At 43.6% G+C, this 14,071-nt stretch overlaps 1 protein-coding gene across 2 annotated transcripts in view; it reads left to right on the top strand.

Annotated features, from left to right (window-relative positions):
• The window catches only part of ACBD6 (acyl-CoA binding domain containing 6), a 205,269-nt gene that overhangs the window by 163,817 nt on the left and 27,381 nt on the right, over positions 1 to 14,071 (top strand). The window lies entirely within an intron of this gene.

Raw genomic sequence — 14,071 nt, 5'->3', positions numbered from 1 at the left:
AATGAAATCATACTGCCCATAGTTTCAAAAGTTATAATTAATGTCTTTTCATTTCCATGAATATTCTTTCTAACATAATTTCTGATGGCTCCCTAGTAATCCTTCATACAAGTATATTATGTTGTAGCCATTCCACTGTTGAGATTTTTATAGTTTCTATTTTACAGTATATAAATTAGATTGTAAAAATGAAAGCAAAGGCTGTAACTGGCTTGTTTATCACTGTATCCCTGCTCTTTCAGACCTGGGTATTTAAATGAATTTTCCTGCTCTTCCGTACCTCTTCCCATGCAGCTAAACATGACTGGAGAAAAACAGAAACATGCTGACATTACATTTATAACCACTAATCTCCAGTGGGGTCTTAGTGCCTCCCAGAAGTCACACTACATTGCCATATTCCATTAACTCTCCCTCTGTTTTTTTTTTTTTTTAAGATTTATTTATTTATTGAAAGTCAGAATTACACACAGAGAGAGGACAGGCAGAGAGAGAGAGGTCTTCCATCTGCTGGTTCACTCCCCAATTGGCCGCAATGACCGGAGCTGCACCGATCCAAAACCAGGAGCCAGGTGCTTCTTCCAGGTCTCCCACGTGGGTACAGGGGCCCAGGGACTTGGGCCATCCTCTACGGCTATCCCAGGCCACAGCAGAGAGCTGGATCGGAAGTGGAGCAGCCTGGACTAGATCCAGCGCCCATATGGGATGCCGGCGCTTCAGGCCAGGGCGTTAACCCACTGCACCACAGCACCGGCCCCTAACTCTCCCTCTGTGTCAGGTGATTCTTTCATACTTTATCCTTTCTCCTCACGTTCAGACTCCTCTTTCCTCATCCTCATTCTCTGCTGATGACCTTCTCTCCCGTTTAACTGAGGAAATCAGACTTCACAAGTTCTCACCCTTTGTGCCCACCTACCTGCCTGCATCTGTGCCCCGATAATCCACCTTCCCTCCTGTTAGTCTGTGAGCCATCTGTACTCACTGAGGCCAGACCCTCCCGCTCAAGGATCTTCCTCCATGTATTGTCCTTCTCTCATCATCAGATTTTCCTTCTGTGTATGCCGTGTGGGATATAAATGTGCTACTATCTCTTCACCCTCACAGTTCAACCATTCAACTACTGCCCAATTTCTCTCTACCTCTTTACAAGAAAAATCTATACAAAAGTTGTTTATACTCTAATTCCTCTTTTCCGGTTTTCTCTTGAACCCACCTAAGTCTGGTGCTCACTTCTACCATTCTACCTGTTCTTGTCAGGAAAACCAGTGACCTCCACTTTGCTAAAGCCAGTGGCTACTTCTTAGTCTTTACCATATTGACCCATTGCAGAATCCCCAAAACCCAGGTCTGCTCAGCCAATGCACAGAAAGCCAGTCATTGACATTGGGTAGTGGAAGAAAGCAGTAGATACTTACTTACTGCAGAGCACCAAGCAAGGAGCCAGGGAGCTATCGCTTAATTCCTGGGCTCCCTTAAGAGTTAAGGGTAAAGGCTCTCATTGACTGAAGCTGGGGTCAAGAGATTCAAGTTCAGCTCCTGTCCAGGTGTCTGGTTGGTCCACAGTGTTCTTGGCCTTTCTTTGGTCGGCAATTTGGTGTTCCGTTGGGAATTTTGATGATGGCAAAGTGGGCTTCAGTCAATCAGATGGTAGGTATTTCTTGTTCATAGGGACTGGGGTACCTGGAAAACCCCTTAAGGCCTACCATCAAGATGTTATCTATAGGGGAGATTAATGACTTCATGAATCTTATGATCAAGGTCCCTGTGGGGCCTGCTCACTCCTCCCTCAGTTCAGTGAGTTATTGTGGTAAGAGGATGATTTGCAATTCTGAAAGCAGAGCAAGAAAACTTTAAGCTAAGAAAGGTAGCCTGAGGAGGCTAGGGCCTGATGGCTTCCAGCGTCTTAGCATCTAAGGTGCTTATAGGGTCAGTATCACTGTTGCCACAGTTGATTGTTCCTTCTTAGAACATTGTTGTGGTACAACAGATTAAGCTACTGGCTGCCCCATTCCCAATCCAGCTCCCTGCTGATGGTCCTGGGAAAGCAGCAGAAGATTGCCAAGTGCTTGGCCGAGTACTTGGGCCTTTGCCACCCACATGGGAGACCCAGATGGATGGAGTTCCAGGCTCCTGGCTTTGGCCTGGCCCAGCCCCAGTCGTTGCAGCCATTTTGAGAGTGAACTAGCAGATGGAAGATTTCTGCCTCTCCCCCTCTGTCTGTAACTCTGCCTTTCAAATAAATAAATAAATACATCTTTAAAAACAGCACCACCATTCCCTAATGTTTGAGGACCTTACGTTTAGGTGGTTTTCCTCCTACCTGCCTGGCCGTCTTACTCCGATTTTCTCATTCTTCAGTCATTCTTTCTTGCACTCTTTCACTTGCTTTTTTTGGAATGCCCCACAGCTCATTGCGTGAGTCTGTTCTTTTGTCTTTGCCCAGCCCATTAGTGATTTCAGACTGTCTATGGGCTTTAAATACATGCTCATAAATCTCACATTCATATCTCCAGCCCATACTGCTCCTCTGAAACTCAGATCCATATTTCTAACTGCCTGTTTGCTAGATGTCTGGTAGGCCTCCCAAACCTAAAAACTCCTGGTCTACCTACAACAACTGCTTCTTCCCAAGTCTTCTCCATTTGGGTTAATGGCAATTGTGTCCCTGTTGATCAAGCCGGATTCTTAGTGGAATCCCTAACCACTCTTTTTTTTGTCGCATTCACATCTGTACCAGCAAATCATGTTCCTTTTACCTTCACGGTGTATCCAGAATCTGACCGCTTTCCACTTTGCCCTCTGCTGGCACTAAAGCCCGGATGATTTTTTACCTGGGGTGTTTTGGTTGGGGTTGGGGTTGGGGTTGTTAAAATAGCTTCCTACCTAGTCTTGCGGCTACCCTTTGGGCTATTTTCAATCTACTAGCCAGAGTAATCCTCTTCACCCATAAGTGAAGTCAAGCCCCTCCCCTGCATAACTCCCTGCAGTGGCCTCCCCTTGAATTAGAGTAAAAGCCAGAATCTGTCCAGTGGCTTACAGGGCCTGTACCACTTGGTCCCTGCAAGCCCTGTGCCATCTGGCCCTCTGTTGCCTCTCTCACTTCATCTCCTGTGCTGATCTGACTTGCTTTCACTGCTCCAGCCACACACAGAACCATTTCGGGGCCTTTGTCCTTGCTCATCTTGCTCCTCTCTTGCCCCCACCCAGGATGTCCATAAGCCTCTTCTCTTCCCACCCTCGTTACCTTCCCTGACTGCCTTCCTACTTCCTTTCTACTGCACCCCCTGGTGTTCCCTGCCTCCTTTCCTAGTTTGTTTTCCTGTCACTTAACCATCATCCAATGTACAGTATGTTTTACTTTGTTTATTTTCTGTATTCCATCCTCCTCTAATTAGGACAAGGATTTTTGTCTTTGTTTAGTGTACCTTAGAGCATTGTCTAGCATGTGGTGGATACTCAGTGAATATTTGTTGAATGAACATCCTTGTAGAAAAATAATTGTATAAATCCGTGATTGGTCAGTTGATTCACTAGTAAAACTTTTTGAGTGCATAGAGTCCTTTGAAGTAAGAATTGTTTGAGAATAGCTCTGAGACGTTATTTGCGTTCTTCACACCGATTCTCTCGAGTGTAGCATTTTCCAGTAACCACGTTGCATATACTATCACAGCAGATGGAATGCAGAACTAGGTTGTAGAGCCAATTGCTTTTATTTAGCCAGACATTAAGAGAATTGCAAAAATGCAAAACAGTACCATTCTTCCATCTTTTCTCATTTCGTTTTTAAAATTATGCTACTTATAATACCATATGATGGCTTTTAAGTTTCTCTGCTTTAATCTCTAAATAAATAAAGTGAAACCACATAAACAAAAGCTCTTGGAGGTCCTTGATAATTTTGAAGATTTCATATAATAGAATCCTGACACCAAAAAGTTCATGAACTGATCTCCTAGGCCATGGTAAGAGTTTTGGATTTTTTTCTTTTCTTTTCTTTTCTTTTCTTTTCTTTTCTTTTCTTTTCTTTTCTTTTCTTTTCTTTTTTTTTCTTTTTTTAATTAGAAGGCCAACTTAGACAGAAAGAGAGACAGAGAGAAAGGTCTTCCTTCCATTGGTTCACCTCCCAAATGGCCGCTACGGCCGGTGTGCTCTGCTGATCCAAAGCCAGCAGCCAGGTGTTCCTCCTGGTCTCCCATGTGGGTACAGGGCCCAAACACTTGAGCCATCCTCCACTGCCTTCCCGGGCCACAGAAGAGAGCAGGACTGGAAGAGGAGCAACCAGGACTAGAACCTGGGGTGCCAGCACCGCAGGCAGAGGATTAACCAAGTGAGCCTCGGCGCCAGCCTGGATTTTTTTTTCTAAGAACAATGGAAAGGATTTTTAAACAAGATAATAGCGTGATCTAATTGAACTTTTGCAAAGTTCACTGTAACTGCTGTCTGAAGAATAGGTTGGAGTGAGCCAGCAGTGGGCTGGGAGGCGGGGGAGAAGGGAGTAAATGTGAAGTAACTGCATTTGTCAGGTAAGAAATGATTGACACGTATCCTGACGTGGAGTGCTCAGATCTGCTGTAACAACACTCCACAAATCAGAAATTTATTGTTGGATGAGCCATTACCCCTTTTATACCTGTAGAGGAGAATCCTGCCTTGCCTCTTCGAGCTTCCGGGGTTTGCCAGCAGTCCTTGGCATTCCTTGGCTTATAGACACATCACCCCAATTGGGAGACACACTTAGCCCATAACTATAACAGTGAAGATCAAGGGCACTCCAAAGGCTTTTAAGTTTAGGGGCCATCATTGTAGCGTGGTAGGTTAAGCCTCCACCTGCAGTGCCAGCATCCCATTTGGGCTCTGGTTCAAGTCCCGTCTGCTCCATTTCCGATCCACCTCCCTGCTAATGCGCTTGGGAAAGCAGCAGAAGAGGGCCCTCGTGGGAGACCCAGAAGAAGCTCCTTGCTTCTGGCTTTGGCCTGGCCCAGCCTTTGCCTTTATGACCATTTAGGGAGTAAGCCAGGGATGGAAGATCTCTCTCTCTCCATCTTTCCTCTCTATTTCTTACTTTCAAATAAATAAATAAGTCTTTAAAAAAAAGAAAGATAAGTTTATTTTGGTGCAAAAAAATTGAAAGGATTAGGGTATGGGGGAGATTGGATAACAGGTACCAAAATGGGTGAAGATCATGGGTTCTGGTGTTGCGTAGCACAGTAGGGGAACTGTAGCTCAAAAATAAAGGAAATACAAGAGACAGTCACCTGGTCAGATTGCTTTATGCTGTATGTATCTGTTGAGATATTGCCTTGTTGCGATAAAACTATACAGGTATTTTATGTTAATCCAAAAATGTTTTTACAGTTATTAGATAACATTTTTAATGGTTCCAACACAAAAAATAACAAGTGTGTGAAATGATAGATATGCCAGTTACCCAGTCTGATCATCACACGTTGTATATGTAGACATACTGAAATGGCACACTGTACTCCATAAACATGTACAATTGCTATGTGTGAATTAAAAATATATTAAAAGCAAAAATTTTTGAATATACAATTTTATATAATATGCATTTTCTGTGAATTTTTTGAAGACGCTTCTGTGCATGGATTCGAAAAAATTTTGAACCAAAATAGTCTTTTAATTCCATTTTCCATGAACTTTTTGACATAGAACCAGTTGGATTTGCATGTGGATTAGATATAGAGAATGAGGGAAAGGAAGTTCAAGGGTGGAGCTCACATTTCTGACTTGAGCAGCTAGGTAAATAGTATAGCCAAGTAATCTTCTGTATATTAAGATAATCGAAAATGAATCTTGATGTGAATGGAAGGGGAGAGGGAGTGGGAAAGGGGAGGGTTGTGGGTGGGAGGGACGGTATGGGGGGGAAGCCATTGTAACACATGAGTCGTACTTTGGAAATTTATATTCATTAAATAAAAGATTAAAAAAAAATAAAAAAAAAAAAAACAAGCCACTTCTAAATGAATGGGACCATTTTTCTTGGGGGATAAATTCCCAGAAGTAGAATTATAGGCCCCCGTTTTCTTAAGCGTCCTCATGTATCTGTTCTTCCAGGTATGATTTAGCATCAGTGATACTGCTTTAATATTATTCTGAAAAATTCCCCTGGTTTAAACAGTCAAATGTAGTAAAATATAATATTGTAGTCCAGTTCACTTAGGTGCGGTTAGGAAAACGAAACAAGGAACATGTGCTATAGAGGAGAAACTTGCTGTCAGAGTGAGACAGACAGTTGGCAGAGCAGAGCCCTGTGACAGCCCCAGAGTATTTCAAATTAAGCTTCTGGATGGAAATTCTGGCTGGGTATGTGTAACACTGTATTATGACATTGACTACACTTTGCCCTGCTCTCTGAAGATCTGACCTTAGGTAAAAGTGTCTACGTTTCTTGGTGACCTGATAAGGTTAAGGATACCAATTTTATTACTAAGAAACATTACTTATGATAAAAATGACCTCCTGACTGGTAAATTAATCTGGACTGAGGAACTGCAAAGGAATAAAAAATACCTGATGGGGACACTGCACGTTGGACTGGCCTGAGTTTCTTGTAAGTGGCGTGTCCTTCGTGTGACCCTGGAAACAGGACATTACAAGATAGAGTGACTGCAGTGAAGCGGCAGGGCACCTACACCAACATGGACTCCACGTCCGCTGGCGTGGCCGACCTTGCCAGAGCCATCGCTCCTGAGGAGAAGGCGCTCCTGGGTGGCCGAGCGAGTTTCCGGTGCCTGCCATTGCTGCCAGGGCTCCAGTGTGTCGGCGTCCGAAACCCTTATGAATAAATCGATGCTAAGTGTGCCCAGTGGCAGTCTCGCGAGTCTCAGTGATCGGATGAACCCGAGAAAACCACCTTCTGGACACGCACACACGTTATCCACTCTTTAGTTTCAGCTGCTCGTTGTACCGTGCCCATTTTGTCCCAGCACCTCGCCAGCAGTTTCAGTACGATGTTCAGCTCAGTGCAGTCATCTGAGCTACAGTGCTCAACGCATACTTATTTTTCAGAACATTTTTGTAGATGTGAATCTGCTTAGTTGCCTTAACAGGGATGAATGATCAATAGATTCTGCCTTTGTTTTCCTCCTGGTCACTTGCTTGTCGTGTTTCCACTGCTGTTTACCAATTTACATACCGTCTATTTAACTTTTACTGCTGCAATCCAGATACAAATGTGATAGCATAACGTGTAGCTGAAAATACTTATTTTTCATTTGATCAGAGATTTTGAATTCAAATAAATTTGTTGTTTACCATTAACAGAGATCTTCAAATATTTTATACCTTGCTCTATTTTGTCAGTTTGGGAATTAATATATACATGTTTACACACACACACACACACACACACACCCTGTTATTTTCTATTCTTTATTCAGAGAAAACCATTAAGAAAATTAACAAGGCCCGTTATTTTGTGGAGGATTAGACAAGTGTCCAGAAGCAGAAAGTGAGCCAGAGAGAGGCTGGCATCTGACTTGCCCCACAAAGTGCCTTTCATGCTCCGCACTGGGGGAGCCCCTCCTGGTGATATGCTGGCCTGCTGGTGTGGCAGCCGCAATGCCACAGGTGCAGGGGCCCGGGCCCCGCCCTTCTCCGCCAGGGCAGTGCCACTCTTTTATTTACTTCATTTCCTTGATGCTGCAGATTCCATTTGAAGAAAAACTCCATGACATAAAAAATAATTGTAATTTGAAAAGTACTGATGGAGAATAAGGCCGAAATCCACCATGAAAATAGAACACACAGATTGCGACACAGCTGATCCCAGTCGTGGTGGGAGACCAGTCCACACCATCGCCTAGAGTCTGTTTTCTAACGGTAGACATAACTTAAGGGACTCATTTGTCTCATTCCCAGTCCTCCGCAGATGAGAAGTAGGAGATAGAGAGGCACACTGACAGTAATAAGGGTTAATTGATAATACTGTGAGGAAGAGCTGTTAACGAAAGAGACAGACTGAAATCAACCTTGGCGAGAACAAAAGTGGTATGAGGCCATTTAGTGGGCTCACGTACCTGACGCCCACGAAGGCATCAGTTACGTTGTAGCGCAACAGTTAACTATGTGTCACTCATTTCTCAGACATTTGCTTGGTGCCAGATTTTGAGGGGTGCATCAGTTTTTAATGCTAACTTTGAATCGTCCAGAAAAGGTTGAATCCCATGTTCTCCACGTAGAGTGATAGCAGTAGGAGGATGCTTTAGAAAGAATGGTAGCAAAGGAATTTGTAAGGGTGGTGTTTTTAAAGTTCAGATGCTTGGGGCCGGCGCTGTGGCTCACTTGGTTAATCCTCTGCCTGCAGCTCCGGCATCCCATGTGGGCACCGGGTTCTAGTCCCAGTTGCTCCTCTTTCAGTCCAGCTCTCTGCTGTGGCCTGGGAGGGCAGTGGAGGATGGCCCAAGTGCTTGGGCCCCTGCACCCTCGTGGGAGGCCAGGAGGAGGCACCTGGCTTCTGGCTGCTGATCGGCATAGCACCGGCCATGGCAGCCATTTGGGGAGTGAACCAATGGAGGGAGGACCTTTCTCTCTGTCTCTCTCACTGTCTATAACTCTACCTGCCAAATAAATTAATTAAAAAAATAAAGTTCAGATGTTTAAAGGATAACATTCCAGTTTGTTGAAAAAGTCTGCTGACCTAAACCACCTGGTTCTCTAAAGAAGCCAATTAAGTGGGGTATTAACCATACCTGTGTTTCTTTTTCCAAGAAAGAAAGGCCTGGAACCTGCTGCTAAAAGCTTAAGCTATATATCTAGAAAAAATAATCATAAAATGCATTTTCAAACTTCTGAATTGCCAGATTGGTTTAATCATCCTATGTTGCAGTCACAGATCCCAGAAAGAGGTGCTCCATTCCAAGCCTAGAAATAATATTAAAAATTACCTAGAACTGTATTACTAACTCAAATTTTTTATCACTGTTTCTAATTCCACTAATTTGCTTGAGTGCCTCCGTTGTCATATATTCGCTTAAAACACTATTTCTAAAATAAAAGTCATATGTTTTCAGTATCAGATGACTAGATAAGAAGAAAATTTCTCATTAGTCAATCACAGGAAAGCCCAGTCCTCCTGTGCAGCGATGTCACGACTCTCATAGTGGTTCCTGCGGCATTGCTTCTTTATCTGTAGCACTAACCTTCCTGGAGCTGGTGGATCAAGTGTGGATTGAACTACAGCATCAGAATTGCCGTGGTCACAGAAAAGAGATGCAGTAACACTCGAGAATTTTCTGCTTTGTAACAGCTTAGCAGCGTCTTATCTCCATGACCACAAAATATATATACACCTCGACCTGGAAATGTAACTCTTGGTTCAGTTTGATAAGATGCAGTTAGCAGCAGGGGAAAAAAACTACAGTTTATGTTTGCATAGGAAAAGCAGTGTTATCAGCGGCTTAGTGTTAAAGAGATGTTCTCTATGAATCCATTCTGAGCTAAATATTTAATATTTTCATCAACATCTCATTTGGTATTGGTGGAATAGAAAGAATATTATATTGGATAGGGCACCCAATTTGAAAACAGAAGACTAAGCCTTAAAGAAGTAATTATTAATAAAGTGTTTCCAATTCCACAGATTTTTTTTCACTGATAAAATTTCACTTGAAATGAACCCACAGAAGGCCAGTAGCAGGTAAAGCCATCTGCAACACCAGCATCCCGTAAGGCTGCTGGTTCGTATTATGCCGGCTCCACTTCCAGCTCCCTGATAGTGGCATGGGGAAAGCAGCAGAAGATGGCTCAGGTGTTTGGGCCCTACCATTGTTGTGGGAGACCCTGATCAAGCTCCTGGCTCCTGTCTTTGTCCTGGCCCAGCACTCTCCATTGCAGCCATTTGGGGAGTGAGCCAGCAGATGGAAGATTCCCTCTCTCTCTCTGACTTCCAAATAATTAAGTCTTTTTTAAAAAAAATGAACCCACAGTCCAAAATTATAAAGCATAGAGGAAGCAATCTTTAGTAACCAGCCTCAGCCAGCACAACAAACATCACAGCATCACCATGCCCTCCCCTCCCTGTACTCAAAAAAAAAAAAAAAAAAAGAAAAGAAAAATACAAAGACAACAAAATAAATCTGTTTAAAATACTCAAGTGTATGAAAGGGATTTTAGAACACAAGAAAAGAGCAAGACATTCTCTCTAAAAAGTTGAATGATAGTTTTCAAACAGAGTAAAAAGTGTTTACAGCTGTGGAAATCTAGTTTTGTTATTTTTTTTAATTAAGATTTTTTTAAGATTTTATTTATTTATTTGTGAGAGTTACACAGAGAGAGGTCTTCCATCTGATGGTTCACTCCCCAATTGGCTGCAGCAGCCAACTGGGTGCAGGTGCCCAAGAACTTGAGCCATCTTCTACTGCTTTCCCAGGCCACAGCAGAGAGCTGGATCGGAAGTGAAGCAGCCGGGACTCAAACCGGTGCCCATATGGGATGCTGACATTGCAGGCGGCAGATTTACCAACTATGCCACAGCACCAGCCCCAAGATTGATTTTATTTATTTGAAAGGCAGAGTTAGAGAGAGACAGAGATCATCCATCAGCTGGTTCACTCCCCAAATGGCCACAACAGCAGAGGCTGGGCCAGGCCAAAGCCAAGAGCTTCTTTCAGGTCTCCCATGTAGGTTCAGGGGCCCAAGAACTTGGGCCATCTTCCACTGCTTTCCCAGGCACATTAGCAGGGAGCTGGATCAGAAGTGGAGCAGCCAGGACTCAAACCGTCCCCCATTGTTTTGTTTTGTTAATCTATTTATTTGTTAATTTTAGAGAGAAAGCTCCCATTCTCTGATTCACCGCCCAAAGGCCTAATGACTAAGATTGGTCAAGCCAGTCTCCCATGTGACTGGCAGGAACTCAATTACCTGAGCCACCTTCACAACCTCCCAAGGTCTCCATTAGCTGGAGTCAGGAGCCAGAGCCACATATCAAACCCAGGTACTATGATAGGAGATACAGACCTCTTAGCCTCTAAGGCTACATGCGCTTCTCCAGTAGGTATCATTACTAGGAACTAGCACTCACAAAACGGGAAGGAGAATGAATGGGGAGAAATGAGAAGGCTTGAGTCATGAAGTGCATTGCGTACTAGGCAGGACTTCGTTTGCAAGTGACAGAAGAAAGTACATTTGTCTGGGGAGTACTTTGTTGGTGCTGCCTCGCCTAACCAAGAAAGGCAGGGATAGAGCTGAAATACAAGAACCAGAGGCTCATTCTCTTTCAGTCTCTCACCACCGCGTTTTCTTTATGAATGCTTCGTTCTCTCCTGCAGACTTGTTTTCTAGAAGAAATAGAAAACAATGTCTCTTGTAGTTTGGGGCTCAAACTCTTTAGTTTTCCTTTTTTATTATGATGAAATATACATAACAGACTTTACCATATTAACCATCTTGAAATGTACAGCTCAGTGTTATTAAGTCCATTCAGCATCGTTGTACAACCATCATCTATCTCCAGAACTTTTCCACCATCCCAGACTGCGACTGTGTTGCAGTAACTTCACAGTACTTCAGCATAACTCTGCATGCTTTGCTCAGCTGGTCCCTGGTGGCCAGTATTCTGTGGATTTGACTACTATAGATACCTTGTGTGATTACAGTGTCTTCTTTGCACCTGTGCTGTTCCACAGTGTGCAGAGAGGAAAGGACCTTCTCTGTGCATACCCTAGCTCCAGAGAGAAGACTCCGGTTTTGGTGCAGCAGTTAGGATGATGCCTGGGATGTCCACTTCCCACGTTGTACCTGTGTCAAATCCTGGCCCTGCTTTCAGTCCCCGCCTAGTGCTAACTGCACCTTGGGAAGCAGCAGGTGATGGGTCAAGTGGTCAGATCCCTGCCATCCACATGGGAGTCCCCGGTTGGGCTCTGGCTTCTGGGTTCAGCCTGGCCCAGCCTCACCAATGACAGGCATTTGGGAATTGGGAAGGGAACCAGCAGATGGACGATCTAGTTAACATATCCTTCCTCTTCTATCCCTCCCTCCCCCCCCCAATAAAATGAAAATAAATGTGAAAAGCAAATATGGGGTATGCAAGAGTAGTTTGGTTTCAGTCATAATATCACACTGTCCCAGTTACTCATCAGAGCAGTTTGGCATGTATTCTTAATTACCAGGGACATTGTAGTAACCATGCATATTAGGAACTGCATCTCAAATTCTGACAGCCTACTTTTCATCTGTCCATTACCTAATTGCTACTCATGTAATGTAATCAGCTGCTCTCAATTTAAGAGGTAGCATTGCAGAAGGATTCTCATCTGTGTTCTAATTAGTACATGTACGTTATATTAGAATATCTTGGTTTTATAAAAAATTTTAAATAACTGAAAAGTTGGAATTTCCTGACTAATCTGTAGGAACTTTTGGATTTCTTCTAAAACTTTGCAAGCTTTGGAATCACATTTCTTTATGGTATCTGGTTAGGGAACCAAGACCCTTTAACAGGAAGTAGTCTTTGATTATGCTGGCATACAACCCAGGTGGAATTTCTTATCCAAAAGCCTGAGCCCCGAACAAAGAGGGGTATTTCCTTACCTATGGTTTTAGCCTCTTTGTCTCCATTATATGGCTATATGGGTACATTTGATTGAGTATTCTTGTGTTACGTAGCGGCCACAGGCATTGATGCAATACTGTGCATGTGTACATAGTTACACTTGAGCAGTAAGTTGTCTGGCAAGGGTTAACACCACTGCTCTGTACTGGCAAGCAGAACCTGAAATGCTCACATCTGAGCAGATAGGGACTACATTGGAAGCATTCATAGGCAAGCAAATAACAACCACTTGTTTGTTTGTTTGTTTGTTTGTTTTTGACAGGCAGAGAGTGGACAGTGAGAGAGAGAGACAGAGAGAAAGGTCTTCCTTTTTCCGTTAGTTCACCCCACAATGGCCACTGCAGCCGGCGCACCGCGTTGATCCAAAGCCAGGAGCCAGGTGCTTCTCCTGGTCTCCCATGGGGTGCAGGGCCCAAGCACTTGGGCCATCCTCTACTGCCCTCCCAGGCCACAGCAGAGAGCTGGCCTGGAAGAGGAGCAACCGGGACAGAATCTGGTGCCCCATCCGGGACTAGAACCAGGAGTGCCGGCGCTGCAAGGCGGAGGATTAGCCTAGTGAGCCGCGGCGCTGGCCACAACCACATTTCAATCCCAGGACAGATACCTCCCTTTTTCTTCTGACCCTAGGAAGGCTTCTACCACAAGTTTAATCATGTCAGTTAGAAACACGTTTAGTTAAAAGACAAAGCCTTCTACAACATTATTAGCCTGGAATTTGTGATTCTTTGAAAAGGCATTAAAAGGATACTAAGTTGGGGCCAGCATTGTGGTGTAGCCACCTTCGTAGTATAACAAGTTAACAAGTTAAGCCACACCTCTGCAAAAGTTGGCATCCCATGTGGGTGCCAATTCAAGTCCTGGCTGCTCCACTTCTGATCCAAGTTTTCCTGCTAATGCACCTGGGAAAGCAGTGGAAGACAGTCCAGGTGATTGGGACCCTGCACCCATGTGGGAGATTCAAATAAAAGCTTCTGGCTCCCAGCTTCTGCCTGGCCCAGCCCCAGCTGTTGCAGCCATTTGGCAAGTGAATCAGCAGATGGAAGATTCTCTCTCTCTCTCTCTCTTTCTCTCTCTGTAACTGCCTTTCAATACATAAATCTTAATAAAAACCTACTATGTTGTCCTTGTTATCCTGTTGTGCACACTGCTGTCTGGTCTTACCCACCAAGGTTTACTGTGATGAAAATCCTGATTTTCCAATTGTCTTCCTTTGTGTTTTAAGAATATCCTGTCTGTTTAATGCACTAGGAGTGCTTAAATAACTACTTCTCAGCTGTATGCAAACAGTGTTTAATTTTCCTTAAGAAAGCATTTATGTTTCTTTAACAAGTTCTCATTTCTCACTTGGAAGAGAGGATGCCACTACATTTAATCAAAACTATTTTATTAGATCTGATAATAAAAGTTTTTGAAGATTTATTTCCTTTGTTTGAAAGGCAGTATGTGACAGAAGAGAGAGATACAGAGAGAGAAAAATTACCCATCTGCTGGTTCATTTCC

The sequence above is a fragment of the Oryctolagus cuniculus genome, chromosome 7, assembly GCF_964237555.1.
Source record: "Oryctolagus cuniculus chromosome 7, mOryCun1.1, whole genome shotgun sequence".
Taxonomy (NCBI): Eukaryota; Metazoa; Chordata; class Mammalia; order Lagomorpha; family Leporidae; genus Oryctolagus; species Oryctolagus cuniculus.
This window is presented reverse-complemented; position numbering and strand designations above follow the sequence as displayed.